The sequence below is a fragment of the Phyllobates terribilis genome, unplaced genomic scaffold, assembly GCF_046119375.1.
Source record: "Phyllobates terribilis strain yellow unplaced genomic scaffold, ASM4611937v1 Scaffold_487__1_contigs__length_1357975, whole genome shotgun sequence".
In the NCBI taxonomy this organism is placed as follows: domain Eukaryota; kingdom Metazoa; phylum Chordata; class Amphibia; order Anura; family Dendrobatidae; genus Phyllobates; species Phyllobates terribilis.
In genome coordinates, this window is record NW_027363247.1 from 588,071 (window position 1) to 603,445 (window position 15,375).

Sequence of the window (15,375 nt, forward strand, 5' to 3'; positions counted from 1 at the left end):
TCATTGGATTTTTCATGTTCAAAGTTGCAGAAGCCAGATTACAAGCTCATTTTGGTTCAACTTCAGCAACTGTGCATTGCATTGCCATGTAATGTGATGCAATGCTATCTTTCTAGCTCTCCCTTTTTACTTCCTTTTGGATAAACAGACATATTAGGCAAGCATTTTGGAGCTTTCACCTAAATAACTACAGGTGGTGAGATAAGCTGCACAATATAATTGACCTTTCAGTATATTGTTGCACACACACCATCTATTTAGCAAATGCCCTTGTTATCAACAGCAGCCTTTTAAACTCACCTGAGCTAACAGGTATGTGCGCTGGTTACTCTGCTGCGCTTAAAATTTCTTTTTTGGTTTGCTACAATGCCTTTTCTGAAACGTTGTCTCCTTCTGCTGGAACACTGACTTCTTTCATTTAATGCCTGCAGACTATAAAAGAGAACCCAACCCAAAAAGTTTGGTTGATTAGTCTGTGGCATTCTGTTAAACTGTTGCTTATGGCGGTCTCTGTGAGCTTCTCAGCGACATTCAGCCAGCCAGGTATCCTGCCTGCAGTAGATGGAACGTGGCAATGGAACGCTGGCTGCGCGTGTCATAATAGGCTCTGAGCCTTTATATACCTGTGCACAGCAGCAGCCACCTTCAGTCTGCTGCTGGACAGCCAGCAGCAGCAGCAGCAGGAAAGGTATGTAATCAGGAGCCCTCCTGCTAAGGGTAGACAGCTGCTCGTTCCACCCCACCCCCCGCCTTAATTGGTTCTCCTCCCTTCCAACGGTGTTGAGGCGGGTGGGAACAGCAGGGGGTGAAGGTGCTGTGTTTAAAGAGGTGGAGTTATGCAGATCTAAAACGCGTGGATTGCAGCAGCAGCAAGCCGAAAAGTGCAGGCATGTAAGGGATCTAGAGGTTGACAACATGTCTTCTTAACGGGAGTCCAGGAGCTCATCTCCACAAATGGACTTTTCAGGATCCTTGGGTGGCTCCGTAGTTTGAAACCAATTCTGGTTATCGCTTCTCGGCCTTTTGGCTAAGATCAAGTGTAGTATCTGTTCTTATCAGTTTAATATCTGATACGTCCCCTATCTGGGGACCATATATTAAATGGATTTTTAGAACAGGGAGATGGAAAAAGAGCTTGCTCTGTCCACTCCACGCATTGACCTGGTATTGCAGTATCTCCAGGACCGGTGCACCCCTTCTTTAATGCAGTTTCTAAAATCAGAAAGAATTGAATTCAATGTTTTTTGTTCATTTTGCTTGTTTGTCGGATTTTGGGATGGACTCTTTGGCTTTGCTTTTCTTCTCCTCATTGGATTTTTCATGTTCAAAGTTGCAGAAGCCAGATTACAAGCTCATTTTGGTTCAACTTCAGCAACTGTGCATTGCATTGCCATGTAATGTGATGCAATGCTATCTTTCTAGCTCTCCCTTTTTACTTCCTTTTGGATAAACAGACATATTAGGCAAGCATTTTGGAGCTTTCACCTAAATAACTACAGGTGGTGAGATAAGCTGCACAATATAATTGACCTTTCAGTATATTGTTGCACACACACCATCTATTTAGCAAATGCCCTTGTTATCAACAGCAGCCTTTTAAACTCACCTGAGCTAACAGGTATGTGCGCTGGTTACTCTGCTGCGCTTAAAATTTCTTTTTTGGTTTGCTACAATGCCTTTTCTGAAACGTTGTCTCCTTCTGCTGGAACACTGACTTCTTTCATTTAATGCCTGCAGACTATAAAAGAGAACCCAACCCAAAAAGTTTGGTTGATTAGTCTGTGGCATTCTGTTAAACTGTTGCTTATGGCGGTCTCTGTGAGCTTCTCAGCGACATTCAGCCAGCCAGGTATCCTGCCTGCAGTAGATGGAATGTGGCAATGGAACGCTGGCTGCGCGTGTCATAATAGGCTCTGAGCCTTTATATACCTGTGCACAGCAGCAGCCACCTTCAGTCTGCTGCTGGACAGCCAGCAGCAGCAGCAGGAGAGGTATGTAATCAGGAGCCCTCCTGCTAAGGGTAGACAGCTGCTCGTTCCACCCCACCCCCCGCCTTAATTGGTTCTCCTCCCTTCCAACGGTGTTGAGGCGGGTGGGAACAGCAGGGGGTGAAGGTGCTGTGTTTAAAGAGGTGGAGTTATGCAGATCTAAAACGCGTGGATTGCAGCAGCAGCAAGCCGAAAAGTGCAGGCATGTAAGGGATCTAGAGGTTGACAACATGTCTTCTTAACGGGAGTCCAGGAGCTCATCTCCACAAATGGACTTTTCAGGATCCTTGGGTGGCTCCGTAGTTTGAAACCAATTCTGGTTATCGCTTCTCGGCCTTTTGGCTAAGATCAAGTGTAGTATCTTTTGAAAAGGCAGTTTTGTCCTTGGGCTGCCCTAGTAAATTGATGCATATTACACACTGGTTTGGTGCACTTGTTAGTACGCCAGGTGGCTCATAGAGTTATCTGATGGAAAACATGGCCCTCCAGGATCAAAGTCACTAGGCTGGGTAAGTGTGAGGGCTTTGGAGCAATGTGCCCCAGGAGTAGGCGCCCTGGTGGGAGTCCAAGCTTACTGGGACTGGGAACCCCAGAAAGACTTGGCTTCGTAGCACGCCGCACCTTTGCCAATCATACTTTCTGAGCAACCCCCCCTATTCCTGGCCTCCGGGCTAGGAAGGGGAATTTTTATAAACCCGGTCGGAGGTCCGGTCAGCTTTGGGCTGAGAAACCAACACAGGCTCCAGCTCCACTAGGGTGGCAGCCTAGATGGAAGCTGGGAGCACGAAAACGGCTCTTCTCCGGCTTCGGCTAGGGAGAGCATCGGAGATCCCTGACCCTCGCTGTGGCCTTCTGGCTCGGAGGGATGGGGATGGTTTATTGGGGACCCTCTCCTCCGGGAAGGGTCCACATGAATCCTCGCCTCGTGCGCTGTTTTGGTGTGACTTCGGTCACATTTTTCAGTGCCTTGGATGCAGCTTCAATCAAAAAATCTGTTCTTATCAGTTTAATATCTGATACGTCCCCTATCTGGGGACCATATATTAAATGGATTTTTAGAACAGGGAGATGGAAAAAGAGCTTGCTCTGTCCACTCCACGCATTGACCTGGTATTGCAGTATCTCCAGGACCGGTGCACCCCTTCTTTAATGCAGTTTCTAAAATCAGAAAGAATTGAATTCAATGTTTTTTGTTCATTTTGCTTGTTTGTCAGATTTTGGGATGGACTCTTTGGCTTTGCTTTTCTTCTCCTCATTGGATTTTTCATGTTCAAAGTTGCAGAAGCCAGATTACAAGCTCATTTTGGTTCAACTTCAGCAACTGTGCATTGCATTGCCATGTAATGTGATGCAATGCTATCTTTCTAGCTCTCCCTTTTTACTTCCTTTTGGATAAACAGACATATTAGGCAAGCATTTTGGAGCTTTCACCTAAATAACTACAGGTGGTGAGATAAGCTGCACAATATAATTGACCTTTCAGTATATTGTTGCACACACACCATCTATTTAGCAAATGCCCTTGTTATCAACAGCAGCCTTTTAAACTCACCTGAGCTAACAGGTATGTGCGCTGGTTACTCTGCTGCGCTTAAAATTTATTTTTTGGTTTGCTACAATGCCTTTTCTGAAACGTTGTCTCCTTCTGCTGGAACACTGACTTCTTTCATTTAATGCCTGCAGACTATAAAAGAGAACCCAACCCAAAAAGTTTGGTTGATTAGTCTGTGGCATTCTGTTAAACTGTTGCTTATGGCGGTCTCTGTGAGCTTCTCAGCGACATTCAGCCAGCCAGGTATCCTGCCTGCAGTAGATGGAATGTGGCAATGGAACGCTGGCTGCGCGTGTCATAATAGGCTCTGAGCCTTTATATACCTGTGCACAGCAGCAGCCACCTTCAGTCTGCTGCTGGACAGCCAGCAGCAGCAGCAGCAGGAGAGGTATGTAATCAGGAGCCCTCCTGCTAAGGGTAGACAGCTGCTCGTTCCACCCCACCCCCCGCCTTAATTGGTTCTCCTCCCTTCCAACGGTGTTGAGGCGGGTGGGAACAGCAGGGGGTGAAGGTGCTGTGTTTAAAGAGGTGGAGTTATGCAGATCTAAAACGCGTGGATTGCAGCAGCAGCAAGCCGAAAAGTGCAGGCATGTAAGGGATCTAGAGGTTGACAACATGTCTTCTTAACGGGAGTCCAGGAGCTCATCTCCACAAATGGACTTTTCAGGATCCTTGGGTGGCTCCGTAGTTTGAAACCAATTCTGGTTATCGCTTCTCGGCCTTTTGGCTAGGATCAAGTGTAGTATCTGTTCTTATCAGTTTAATATCTGATACGTCCCCTATCTGGGGACCATATATTAAATGGATTTTTAGAACAGGGAGATGGAAAAAGAGCTTGCTCTGTCCACTCCACGCATTGACCTGGTATTGCAGTATCTCCAGGACCGGTGCACCCCTTCTTTAATGCAGTTTCTAAAATCAGAAAGAATTGAATTCAATGTTTTTTGTTCATTTTGCTTGTTTGTCGGATTTTGGGATGGACTCTTTGGCTTTGCTTTTCTTCTCCTCATTGGATTTTTCATGTTCAAAGTTGCAGAAGCCAGATTACAAGCTCATTTTGGTTCAACTTCAGCAACTGTGCATTGCATTGCCATGTAATGTGATGCAATGCTATCTTTCTAGCTCTCCCTTTTTACTTCCTTTTGGATAAACAGACATATTAGGCAAGCATTTTGGAGCTTTCACCTAAATAACTACAGGTGGTGAGATAAGCTGCACAATATAATTGACCTTTCAGTATATTGTTGCACACACACCATCTATTTAGCAAATGCCCTTGTTATCAACAGCAGCCTTTTAAACTCACCTGAGCTAACAGGTATGTGCGCTGGTTACTCTGCTGCGCTTAAAATTTCTTTTTTGGTTTGCTACAATGCCTTTTCTGAAACGTTGTCTCCTTCTGCTGGAACACTGACTTCTTTCATTTAATGCCTGCAGACTATAAAAGAGAACCCAACCCAAAAAGTTTGGTTGATTAGTCTGTGGCATTCTGTTAAACTGTTGCTTATGGCGGTCTCTGTGAGCTTCTCAGCGACATTCAGCCAGCCAGGTATCCTGCCTGCAGTAGATGGAATGTGGCAATGGAACGCTGGCTGCGCGTGTCATAATAGGCTCTGAGCCTTTATATACCTGTGCACAGCAGCAGCCACCTTCAGTCTGCTGCTGGACAGCCAGCAGCAGCAGCAGCAGGAGAGGTATGTAATCAGGAGCCCTCCTGCTAAGGGTAGACAGCTGCTCGTTCCACCCCACCCCCCGCCTTAATTGGTTCTCCTCCCTTCCAACGGTGTTGAGGCGGGTGGGAACAGCAGGGGGTGAAGGTGCTGTGTTTAAAGAGGTGGAGTTATGCAGATCTAAAACGCGTGGATTGCAGCAGCAGCAAGCCGAGAAGTGCAGGCATGTAAGGGATCTAGAGGTTGACAACATGTCTTCTTAACGGGAGTCCAGGAGCTCATCTCCACAAATGGACTTTTCAGGATCCTTGGGTGGCTCCGTAGTTTGAAACCAATTCTGGTTATCGCTTCTCGGCCTTTTGGCTAAGATCAAGTGTAGTATCTGTTCTTATCAGTTTAATATCTGATACGTCCCCTATCTGGGGACCATATATTAAATGGATTTTTAGAACAGGGAGATGGAAAAAGAGCTTGCTCTGTCCACTCCACGCATTGACCTGGTATTGCAGTATCTCCAGGACCGGTGCACCCCTTCTTTAATGCAGTTTCTAAAATCAGAAAGAATTGAATTCAATGTTTTTTGTTCATTTTGCTTGTGTGTCGGATTTTGGGATGGACTCTTTAGCTTTGCTTTTCTTCTCCTCATTGGATTTTTCATGTTCAAAGTTGCAGAAGCCAGATTACAAGCTCATTTTGGTTCAACTTCAGCAACTGTGCATTGCATTGCCATGTAATGTGATGCAATGCTATCTTTCTAGCTCTCCCTTTTTACTTCCTTTTGGATAAACAGACATATTAGGCAAGCATTTTGGAGCTTTCACCTAAATAACTACAGGTGGTGAGATAAGCTGCACAATATAATTGACCTTTCAGTATATTGTTGCACACACACCATCTATTTAGCAAATGCCCTTGTTATCAACAGCAGCCTTTTAAACTCACCTGAGCTAACAGGTATGTGCGCTGGTTACTCTGCTGGGCTTAAAATTTCTTTTTTGGTTTGCTACAATGCCTTTTCTGAAACGTTGTCTCCTTCTGCTGGAACACTGACTTCTTTCATTTAATGCCTGCAGACTATAAAAGAGAACCCAACCCAAAAAGTTTGGTTGATTAGTCTGTGGCATTCTGTTAAACTGTTGCTTATGGCGGTCTCTGTGAGCTTCTCAGCGACATTCAGCCAGCCAGGTATCCTGCCTGCAGTAGATGGAATGTGGCAATGGAACGCTGGCTGCGCGTGTCATAATAGGCTCTGAGCCTTTATATACCTGTGCACAGCAGCAGCCACCTTCAGTCTGCTGCTGGACAGCCAGCAGCAGCAGCAGCAGGAGAGGTATGTAATCAGGAGCCCTCCTGCTAAGGGTAGACAGCTGCTCGTTCCACCCCACCCCCCGCCTTAATTGGTTCTCCTCCCTTCCAACGGTGTTGAGGCGGGTGGGAACAGCAGGGGGTGAAGGTGCTGTGTTTAAAGAGGTGGAGTTATGCAGATCTAAAACGCGTGGATTGCAGCAGCAGCAAGCCGAAAAGTGCAGGCATGTAAGGGATCTAGAGGTTGACAACATGTCTTCTTAACGGGAGTCCAGGAGCTCATCTCCACAAATGGACTTTTCAGGATCCTTGGGTGGCTCCGTAGTTTGAAACCAATTCTGGTTATCGCTTCTCGGCCTTTTGGCTAAGATCAAGTGTAGTATCTGTTCTTTTAAGAACACAAGAGCTACGATCTACACTTGACGAGAGCGATCGAACTCGGAAGGAGAAGAGCTTCGGAGCCCAGCTGACATCGGAGAAGGAAGGCGGATATCGGTGGGAGGAAGAAGCTCTAAAGAATCCAGAAGAAGACGAAGACTCGGAGAAGAATCGGGCTGTCCTGTGGAATCTTCGAGGAAGAAAATCATCGAGACAAAGACCTTTCGGGGAATTTGTCCAGAACACGACGGGAGAAGAATCTGCATAGCTCCACCCATTCCGGGAAGAGTTCCAGATCCAGCTCCAAGAAGTAACTGCAGGAGGAAAGCCATGGTAAGCGCTGCGAGGAAGGCCGAAAAGAAGAGCCTGGAGCAGGGGACAGCCAGGAGGGCCCAGCCAGGAGCCGATTCTGACCCCAAGGACTCTGCCTCCACGACTGGCCAGCAGAAGGGACCCCAGAAGCCCCGCCACAAAGCTCCAGCCCTGGAGCCATGGATGCGGCAGACGGTGGCCCTGAAGCTGAAGGAAGTGGATGGGAGGGTGCCGGACATGTCCTCGGACGTGTTCTGCCAGAAGATGCTGCTGGATCGAGGCTTCTCCAGGTCGGACACCCTCAGCATCCAGACCTTCTTGACGGGGATCTTCTTCGTCACCTTCGCCACTGTGAACACCTGCAGGAGGTTCTGGGAAATGGTAAGCGCAAAAGGACCGGATAATTCTTTCTCTGCCTTTACAGGTAGCTGCCCTATCCAGAGGGACGAAAGGAGGATCACGGTCTCCATGCGCAACCCGCACACCCCAGGCCAAGACATCTGTACCTTCCTGAGACGCTTCTGTTTGGTTGTGAAGGAACCCTCTCACATCCTGAATGGACTCGGCATCTGGACAGGTAAGTGGTCGGTGACCGTTAGACTTCACAGGGACCTGGCGTACTCAGACGGACTTCGGCACCTGCCCCCGACATTCTCCCTGGGCAACTCCTACGGCCTCATCTATTACCCGGACATGCCGCGGAACTGCAGGAGATGCGGCAAGAACGGCCACGAGATGAAGGACTGCAAGGAGGATGCCTGCAGGATTTGTCGAGTGACGGGACACAGCTCGAAGGACTGCCCGAAGAAGACATCCTGCAACCTGTGTGGGCTGGCGGCTCATCTGTACAAGGATTGCCCCAAGCGTGAGAGATCCTGGGCATCGGTGGTTGCGACGACCCCAGCTACGGAGGACAAGGCCCCGACGACCAGGCCTGTGAAGGTCAAGGACGCGACGACCAAGGCCCCAGCGGCCAAGGCCGAGACGACCAAGGCCAAAGCGGTCAAGGAGTCGGTGGCCAAAGCCCCAGCGACGGTCCCAGCAGCTCCGAAGCAGAAGAAAAAGTCAAAGGAGGGTAAGAGTTCTGTCACCCCTCTCTCGATCCCTCCCCCTGCCACCCCCGTCCAATTCCCCCCCACCCCGGCCACCCCTGCTGAGGATTCCACTTCCTCTTCCTCCTTCCCCTACTCCTCAGCAGGTGTCCTTTCCCCTGCCCCGGCAGCCACTCTCCCTCCCCAGACCATGGTAGCGGTGGAATTAACCTTTCCTCCACCCGCCGCTATCTATTCCGAGGAGGATTTTCCCCTTTTTGTCTCCCCAGTTCCAACCCGGGGAAAGAGGAAGGTGGAGGACAGCCCTGCTACTGAATCCTCCAAAAAGAAGATTCTGGATTTCGTAGGCGAAAAGGAGGATACCCTCCCTGAGCCAGAAGAGATGGAGCACATGGTTGAGACCCTGGTGGCCGAGCCAGAAGAGGAGGAACTGGTGGTCGCCGAGATCGAGGCCGCGCTGCTTTACCAGATGGAGGAAGAGGGCCTGCTGGTGATCCCGTCACCAGCAGTCAACACCGACGAGGGACCACCCGACCGGAGTGGTAACTAAGGTGTATTGCCTGCGCTAACTTTTTCTTTTTTCCCTACATGATGGCTAATATTAACTTATTTTCCATTAATGTCAGGAGCATCAAGGACAAGTTCAGACGTCAGACTATTTATGCCTTCCTTACTTCCCAGTTGTGTGATGTTTATATGTTGCAGGAATGTTCCCTTCCCTCCTCTAGGTCCTTCAAACATCTGGCCAGGGAGTGGTCCCACGGTCCATCCTACTGGTCCGGTGGGGGTGACTGCAAGTCTGCGGGGGTCGCAATTCTGATCAGGGGGGGCGCATTCACGCTTGAGTCCGTCCAGGAGCTCATCTGCGGCAGGGCTCTTGTTGTAGATGGCAACTGGGCGGGAGAACCTGTCAGGTTCATCAACGTGTATGCGTCCCCACTGAAGAATGAGCGTTTGGAGCTTTTCCAGACCCTGCGGCTTCAGCTTGCCACCACCAGGACCTTAGTGATGGCCGGGGATTTCAACTGCCCCATCGAGGAGGATGGTCGTAGTTCTGGCACATCTGCCAAGTTGGACATCACGTCCAAGCTGCTCATCGAGATGGTAACCGAGGCCTCTCTTCAGGACGTGGTGGGCTCCATGGGGAGAGGCTCCACGAACTATTCGTGGAGCCGACCCGATGGCTCACTCCGCTCCAGGATTGACTTTGTGTTCACCTCTCGGGCAGTCAGGCAGAGTAGGCACTCGATGGTCTCCTGCTTCTTCTCCGACCACAGAGCCATTCACTTACAAGGTGTCCTTGGCGACGGTTTTTCGTCCGGCCCCGGCTCCTGGAAGCTGAATTGTGCTCTGCTGGCTCAGGATGAAGTCGTGGAGGAGCTGAGAGCAGCCTACGCAATGTGGCAGTCCTACAAGGGTAGCTTCCAAACAGTCTCTGATTGGTGGGAATATGTTAAACTTGAGTTTCGCTGTTTCTTTCAGGCCAAGGGTCGACAACAGGCGTGTGAGAAGAGGAGGGACTTCAGAGGGCTGCAGCGCGAGCTGCGGTCGCTGCAGGACCTTCTTCACTGCGGCTGGGACGTGAGGGAGGAGCTGGAGGAGACCAAGAAGAGCCTGAAAAGGCACTTTGAGGAGGAGTCCAAGCGAATCGTCTTCCGTTCCAAAGTGGAGAATCTGGAGAAGGGTGAGAAATGTAACTCATTCTTTTTCAGGAAACTTCATGCCGGTCACACGCCCCTGAACGAGCTGCGAGACGAGAGCGGAAACATGCGACGTGGGAAGGAGGACGTGATGAGGGTCGTCAGCGACTTCTACAGCGAACTCTACTCCCACAAGACTACCGACCCTGACGCTGCTGATAAGTTCCTGTCAGGTATCACTAACCATCTTGATCCTGCAGGCACGGCAGCCTTGGACAAACCTCTGATGGTGGGCGAATTGCTCTCTGCCGCTAAATCCTTTAGGACCGGCAGGACCCCGGGCAGTGATGGTCTTCCAGCGGAGCTCTATGTAGCGCTGGGAGACCTCATCTGTCCGGACCTGTTGGACCTGTACGAGGAGATGGTGGTGGAGGGTAGAATGCCTCCATCTTTGAGGGAAGGAATGGTCACGATCCTGTACAAGCGGAAGGGAGAGAGGTGCGACCTGAGGAATTGGCGTCCCATCACTCTGCTCAACGTGGACTACAAGATCCTGGCCAAGACGATGGCGACACGACTTAAGACGGTCATCGGACGGATCATCCACCCGGACCAGACCTGCGGCATCCCTGGACGTCGCATCGCAGACAGCCTCGCTCTCGTGCGGGACACGGTCGAGTACATCAAGGTCCGCCGCGCACACGCGGCCCTGGTCTCCTTGGATCAGGAGAAGGCCTTCGACCGGGTTTCCCACGAGTTCATGGGCCGAGCTCTGCACCGGTTAGGTTTGGGTAACATGTTTTGTTCGTATGTCCGTCTGATGTATTTTGATATCCACAGCTCGGTGTTGGTGAACGGCTGGAAGACTGACCCCTTCCCTGTCCTCTCTGGGGTCAGACAAGGCTGCCCTCTATCACCTCTTCTTTTTGTTTGTGTTATAGAACTCTTCGCAGAGGCTATCCGGCAGAATGGAGAGATCAGAGGGATCACCGCACCGGGTCCGGGACGACACGAGGTCAAGTGCTCGCTCTACATGGACGACGTCACCGTCTTCTGCGCTGATCGTGGTTCAGTCGACGCCCTCGTCCAGACGTGTGAGAGGTTCGGCCGGGCTTCAGGGGCCAAAGTCAACTGCAGGAAGTCGGAAGCCATGCTCTTCGGGGATTGGCAGCCGGCCTCCTCCGCCCCCTTCCCCTTCAACATTCAACCGGATTTCCTCAAGGTGCTGGGAGTCTGGTTCGGGAAGGAAGGAGCGGCCCTCAAGTCCTGGCAAGAACGCTTGGCCAAGGTGAAGCAACGGATCGGACTCTGGAGCCTCAGACACCTCACTTGTGAGGGTAAGGCACTCGTCCTGCGTAATGAGGTCCTGCCCGTCTTGCAGTACACGGCGCAGGCCTGGCCCCCACACGTCACTGTGTGCAGGGCCATTACCAGGACAGTGTTTCACTTTGTCTGGGGATCCAAGATGGACAGAGTCAGGCGGGCCGTCATGTACAAGGAGCCTCGCAAGGGTGGGAAGGGCGTTCCAGATATCCCCACCCTCCTGCGATCCTCTTTTGTGTGTGATTGTGTCCGCCGGACTTTGCAAGTCAAGAATGGCTCCGCGGGCAGGTCCATGTCTCGCTTCTTCCTGCTTCCTCTTTGGAGGCGACTCGGCTGGGACAAGTGGGACAGCTCCTTCCCCTACAACTGGACGACGCCATGGTTCTACGGAGACGTCGTTCGATTTGTGGGGGAGCATCAACTGGAGGGACTCAAGCCCGACTTGTGGAAGCCCAAAACTATCCACAAGCTAATCAGAGCCAAGGATGACGTGGAGAACATCACAGGACTTCACCAGGACACGCTGGAGACTGTGTGGACAAATGTGTCGTCTGACAGGCTGACCAACGGGCACAAGGACTTGTCGTGGATGGCGATTCAGGGCGGACTGCCCGTCCGGTCATTCATGCATGCCCGGAACCTGTGCAAGACCCGGTACTGCCCAAGGTGCCCCTTCGTGGAGGAAACATCTTTGCACACTTTTTGGGACTGCGGATTTGCACAGCGCCTATTGACTGCACTTGAGGACGACCTGAGGAACTCTGTCCCCAGGGCGAGCCTATCGCACCATTCTGTGCTTTACGGACTCTTCCCTGGGGTTCATACCGTCGGAGCCATCCAGGAGGCTTGGCGCCTTATGAACTGCTTCAAGGATGCCGTTTGGGTCGCCAGGAACCGGCTCATCTTGAGGAGGGAGAGGATGTCCATCCAGGACTGCCGCAGGCTGATCCACAGCCTGCTCAGAGATTATTCCATCATGGACGGTCCGGAGGACGAGGATGAGGACTAAACCCCTCCTCCCCCTCTCCCCTTATGTGTCTTGTCTTTCAATAAAGCTTCGGGCCTGTGATTTTCCCCTCCCCATCCCCTTTTTCCCAATCCCCATCCCTTATCACGGTTCGTCGTACTGTATTGATTGACATGCTTTTTCTTTCAGATTGAGTGTTTTGTGTAGCATAGGGGTGTGATGTGTCTAGTTAGTGCATCGTATCCTCATGCTATGTAAATATGATGTAGAATTCTGTGAGTACTGGGCTGCGGCACTGTACACTGTCTGTTAACTTATTTTTTGTGCTAATAAAAGATATATTCAATCAAAAAAATCTGTTCTTATCAGTTTAATATCTGATACGTCCCCTATCTGGGGACCATATATTAAATGGATTTTTAGAACAGGGAGATGGAAAAAGAGCTTGCTCTGTCCACTCCACGCATTGACCTGGTATTGCAGTATCTCCAGGACCGGTGCACCCCTTCTTTAATGCAGTTTCTAAAATCAGAAAGAATTGAATTCAATGTTTTTTGTTCATTTTGCTTGTTTGTCGGATTTTGGGATGGACTCTTTGGCTTTGCTTTTCTTCTCCTCATTGGATTTTTCATGTTCAAAGTTGCAGAAGCCAGATTACAAGCTCATTTTGGTTCAACTTCAGCAACTGTGCATTGCATTGCCATGTAATGTGATGCAATGCTATCTTTCTAGCTCTCCCTTTTTACTTCCTTTTGGATAAACAGACATATTAGGCAAGCATTTTGGAGCTTTCACCTAAATAACTACAGGTGGTGAGATAAGCTGCACAATATAATTGACCTTTCAGTATATTGTTGCACACACACCATCTATTTAGCAAATGCCCTTGTTATCAACAGCAGCCTTTTAAACTCACCTGAGCTAACAGGTATGTGCGCTGGTTACTCTGCTGCGCTTAAAATTTCTTTTTTGGTTTGCTACAATGCCTTTTCTGAAACGTTGTCTCCTTCTGCTGGAACACTGACTTCTTTCATTTAATGCCTGCAGACTATAAAAGAGAACCCAACCCAAAAAGTTTGGTTGATTAGTCTGTGGCATTCTGTTAAACTGTTGCTTATGGCGGTCTCTGTGAGCTTCTCAGCGACATTCAGCCAGCCAGGTATCCTGCCTGCAGTAGATGGAATGTGGCAATGGAACGCTGGCTGCGCGTGTCATAATAGGCTCTGAGCCTTTATATACCTGTGCACAGCAGCAGCCACCTTCAGTCTGCTGCTGGACAGCCAGCAGCAGCAGCAGCAGGAGAGGTATGTAATCAGGAGCCCTCCTGCTAAGGGTAGACAGCTGCTCGTTCCACCCCACCCCCCGCCTTAATTGGTTCTCCTCCCTTCCAACGGTGTTGAGGCGGGTGGGAACAGCAGGGGGTGAAGGTGCTGTGTTTAAAGAGGTGGAGTTATGCAGATCTAAAACGCGTGGATTGCAGCAGCAGCAAGCCGAAAAGTGCAGGCATGTAAGGGATCTAGAGGTTGACAACATGTCTTCTTAACGGGAGTCCAGGAGCTCATCTCCACAAATGGACTTTTCAGGATCCTTGGGTGGCTCCGTAGTTTGAAACCAATTCTGGTTATCGCTTCTCGGCCTTTTGGCTAAGATCAAGTGTAGTATCTGTTCTTATCAGTTTAATATCTGATACGTCCCCTATCTGGGGACCATATATTAAATGGATTTTTAGAACAGGGAGATGGAAAAAGAGCTTGCTCTGTCCACTCCACGCATTGACCTGGTATTGCAGTATCTCCAGGACCGGTGCACCCCTTCTTTAATGCAGTTTCTAAAATCAGAAAGAATTGAATTCAATGTTTTTTGTTCATTTTGCTTGTTTGTCGGATTTTGGGATGGACTCTTTGGCTTTGCTTTTCTTCTCCTCATTGGATTTTTCATGTTCAAAATTGCAGAAGCCAGATTACAAGCTCATTTTGGTTCAACTTCAGCAACTGTGCATTGCATTGCCATGTAATGTGATGCAATGCTATCTTTCTAGCTCTCCCTTTTTACTTCCTTTTGGATAAACAGACATATTAGGCAAGCATTTTGGAGCTTTCACCTAAATAACTACAGGTGGTGAGATAAGCTGCACAATATAATTGACCTTTCAGTATATTGTTGCACACACACCATCTATTTAGCAAATGCCCTTGTTATCAACAGCAGCCTTTTAAACTCACCTGAGCTAACAGGTATGTGCGCTGGTTACTCTGCTGCGCTTAAAATTTCTTTTTTGGTTTGCTACAATGCCTTTTCTGAAACGTTGTCTCCTTCTGCTGGAACACTGACTTCTTTCATTTAATGCCTGCAGACTATAAAAGAGAACCCAACCCAAAAAGTTTGGTTGATTAGTCTGTGGCATTCTGTTAAACTGTTGCTTATGGCGGTCTCTGTGAGCTTCTCAGCGACATTCAGCCAGCCAGGTATCCTGCCTGCAGTAGATGGAATGTGGCAATGGAACGCTGGCTGCGCGTGTCATAATAGGCTCTGAGCCTTTATATACCTGTGCACAGCAGCAGCCACCTTCAGTCTGCTGCTGGACAGCCAGCAGCAGCAGCAGCAGGAGAGGTATGTAATCAGGAGCCCTCCTGCTAAGGGTAGACAGCTGCTCGTTCCACCCCACCCCCCGCCTTAATTGGTTCTCCTCCCTTCCAACGGTGTTGAGGCGGGTGGGAACAGCAGGGGGTGAAGGTGCTGTGTTTAAAGAGGTGGAGTTATGCAGATCTAAAACGCGTGGATTGCAGCAGCAGCAAGCCGAAAAGTGCAGGCATGTAAGGGATCTAGAGGTTGACAACATGTCTTCTTAACGGGAGTCCAGGAGCTCATCTCCACAAATGGACTTTTCAGGATCCTTGGGTGGCTCCGTAGTTTGAAACCAATTCTGGTTATCGCTTCTCGGCCTTTTGGCTAAGATCAAGTGTAGTATCTGTTCTTATCAGTTTAATATCTGAAACGTCCCCTATCTGGGGACCATATATTAAATGGATTTTTAGAACAGGGAGATGGAAAAAGAGCTTGCTCTGTCCACTCCACGCATTGACCTGGTATTGCAGTATCTCCAGGACCGGTGCACCCCTTCTTTAATGCAGTTTCTAAAATCAGAAAGAATTGAATTCAATGTTTTTTGTTCATTTTGCTTGTTTGTC

At 49.4% G+C, this 15,375-nt stretch overlaps 7 non-coding genes and 2 pseudogenes across 7 annotated transcripts; all 9 read left to right on the top strand.

Annotated features, from left to right (window-relative positions):
• Nucleotides 1-1,007: 1,007 nt before the first annotated feature.
• On the top strand, nt 1,008-1,198 carry LOC141229728 (U2 spliceosomal RNA). The gene has a single exon (XR_012296351.1). It is a non-coding gene; the product is annotated as a U2 spliceosomal RNA (small nuclear RNA).
• Nucleotides 1,199-2,310: 1,112 nt separating this feature from the next.
• Nucleotides 2,311-2,426, top strand: LOC141229710 (U2 spliceosomal RNA; annotated as a pseudogene).
• A 524-nt stretch (nt 2,427-2,950) lies between these two features.
• On the top strand, nt 2,951-3,132 carry LOC141229654 (U2 spliceosomal RNA). Its single transcript, XR_012296309.1, has one exon. It is a non-coding gene; the product is annotated as a U2 spliceosomal RNA (small nuclear RNA).
• A 1,115-nt stretch (nt 3,133-4,247) lies between these two features.
• On the top strand, nt 4,248-4,438 carry LOC141229632 (U2 spliceosomal RNA). The gene has a single exon (XR_012296287.1). It is a non-coding gene; the product is annotated as a U2 spliceosomal RNA (small nuclear RNA).
• A 1,115-nt stretch (nt 4,439-5,553) lies between these two features.
• Nucleotides 5,554-5,744, top strand: LOC141229729 (U2 spliceosomal RNA). Its single transcript, XR_012296352.1, has one exon. It is a non-coding gene; the product is annotated as a U2 spliceosomal RNA (small nuclear RNA).
• Nucleotides 5,745-6,859: 1,115 nt separating this feature from the next.
• Nucleotides 6,860-6,937, top strand: LOC141229704 (U2 spliceosomal RNA; annotated as a pseudogene).
• A 5,564-nt stretch (nt 6,938-12,501) lies between these two features.
• Nucleotides 12,502-12,695, top strand: LOC141229664 (U2 spliceosomal RNA). The gene has a single exon (XR_012296318.1). It is a non-coding gene; the product is annotated as a U2 spliceosomal RNA (small nuclear RNA).
• A 1,115-nt stretch (nt 12,696-13,810) lies between these two features.
• On the top strand, nt 13,811-14,001 carry LOC141229730 (U2 spliceosomal RNA). Its single transcript, XR_012296353.1, has one exon. It is a non-coding gene; the product is annotated as a U2 spliceosomal RNA (small nuclear RNA).
• A 1,115-nt stretch (nt 14,002-15,116) lies between these two features.
• On the top strand, nt 15,117-15,307 carry LOC141229646 (U2 spliceosomal RNA). The gene has a single exon (XR_012296301.1). It is a non-coding gene; the product is annotated as a U2 spliceosomal RNA (small nuclear RNA).
• The last annotated feature ends 68 nt before the right edge of the window (nt 15,308-15,375 follow it).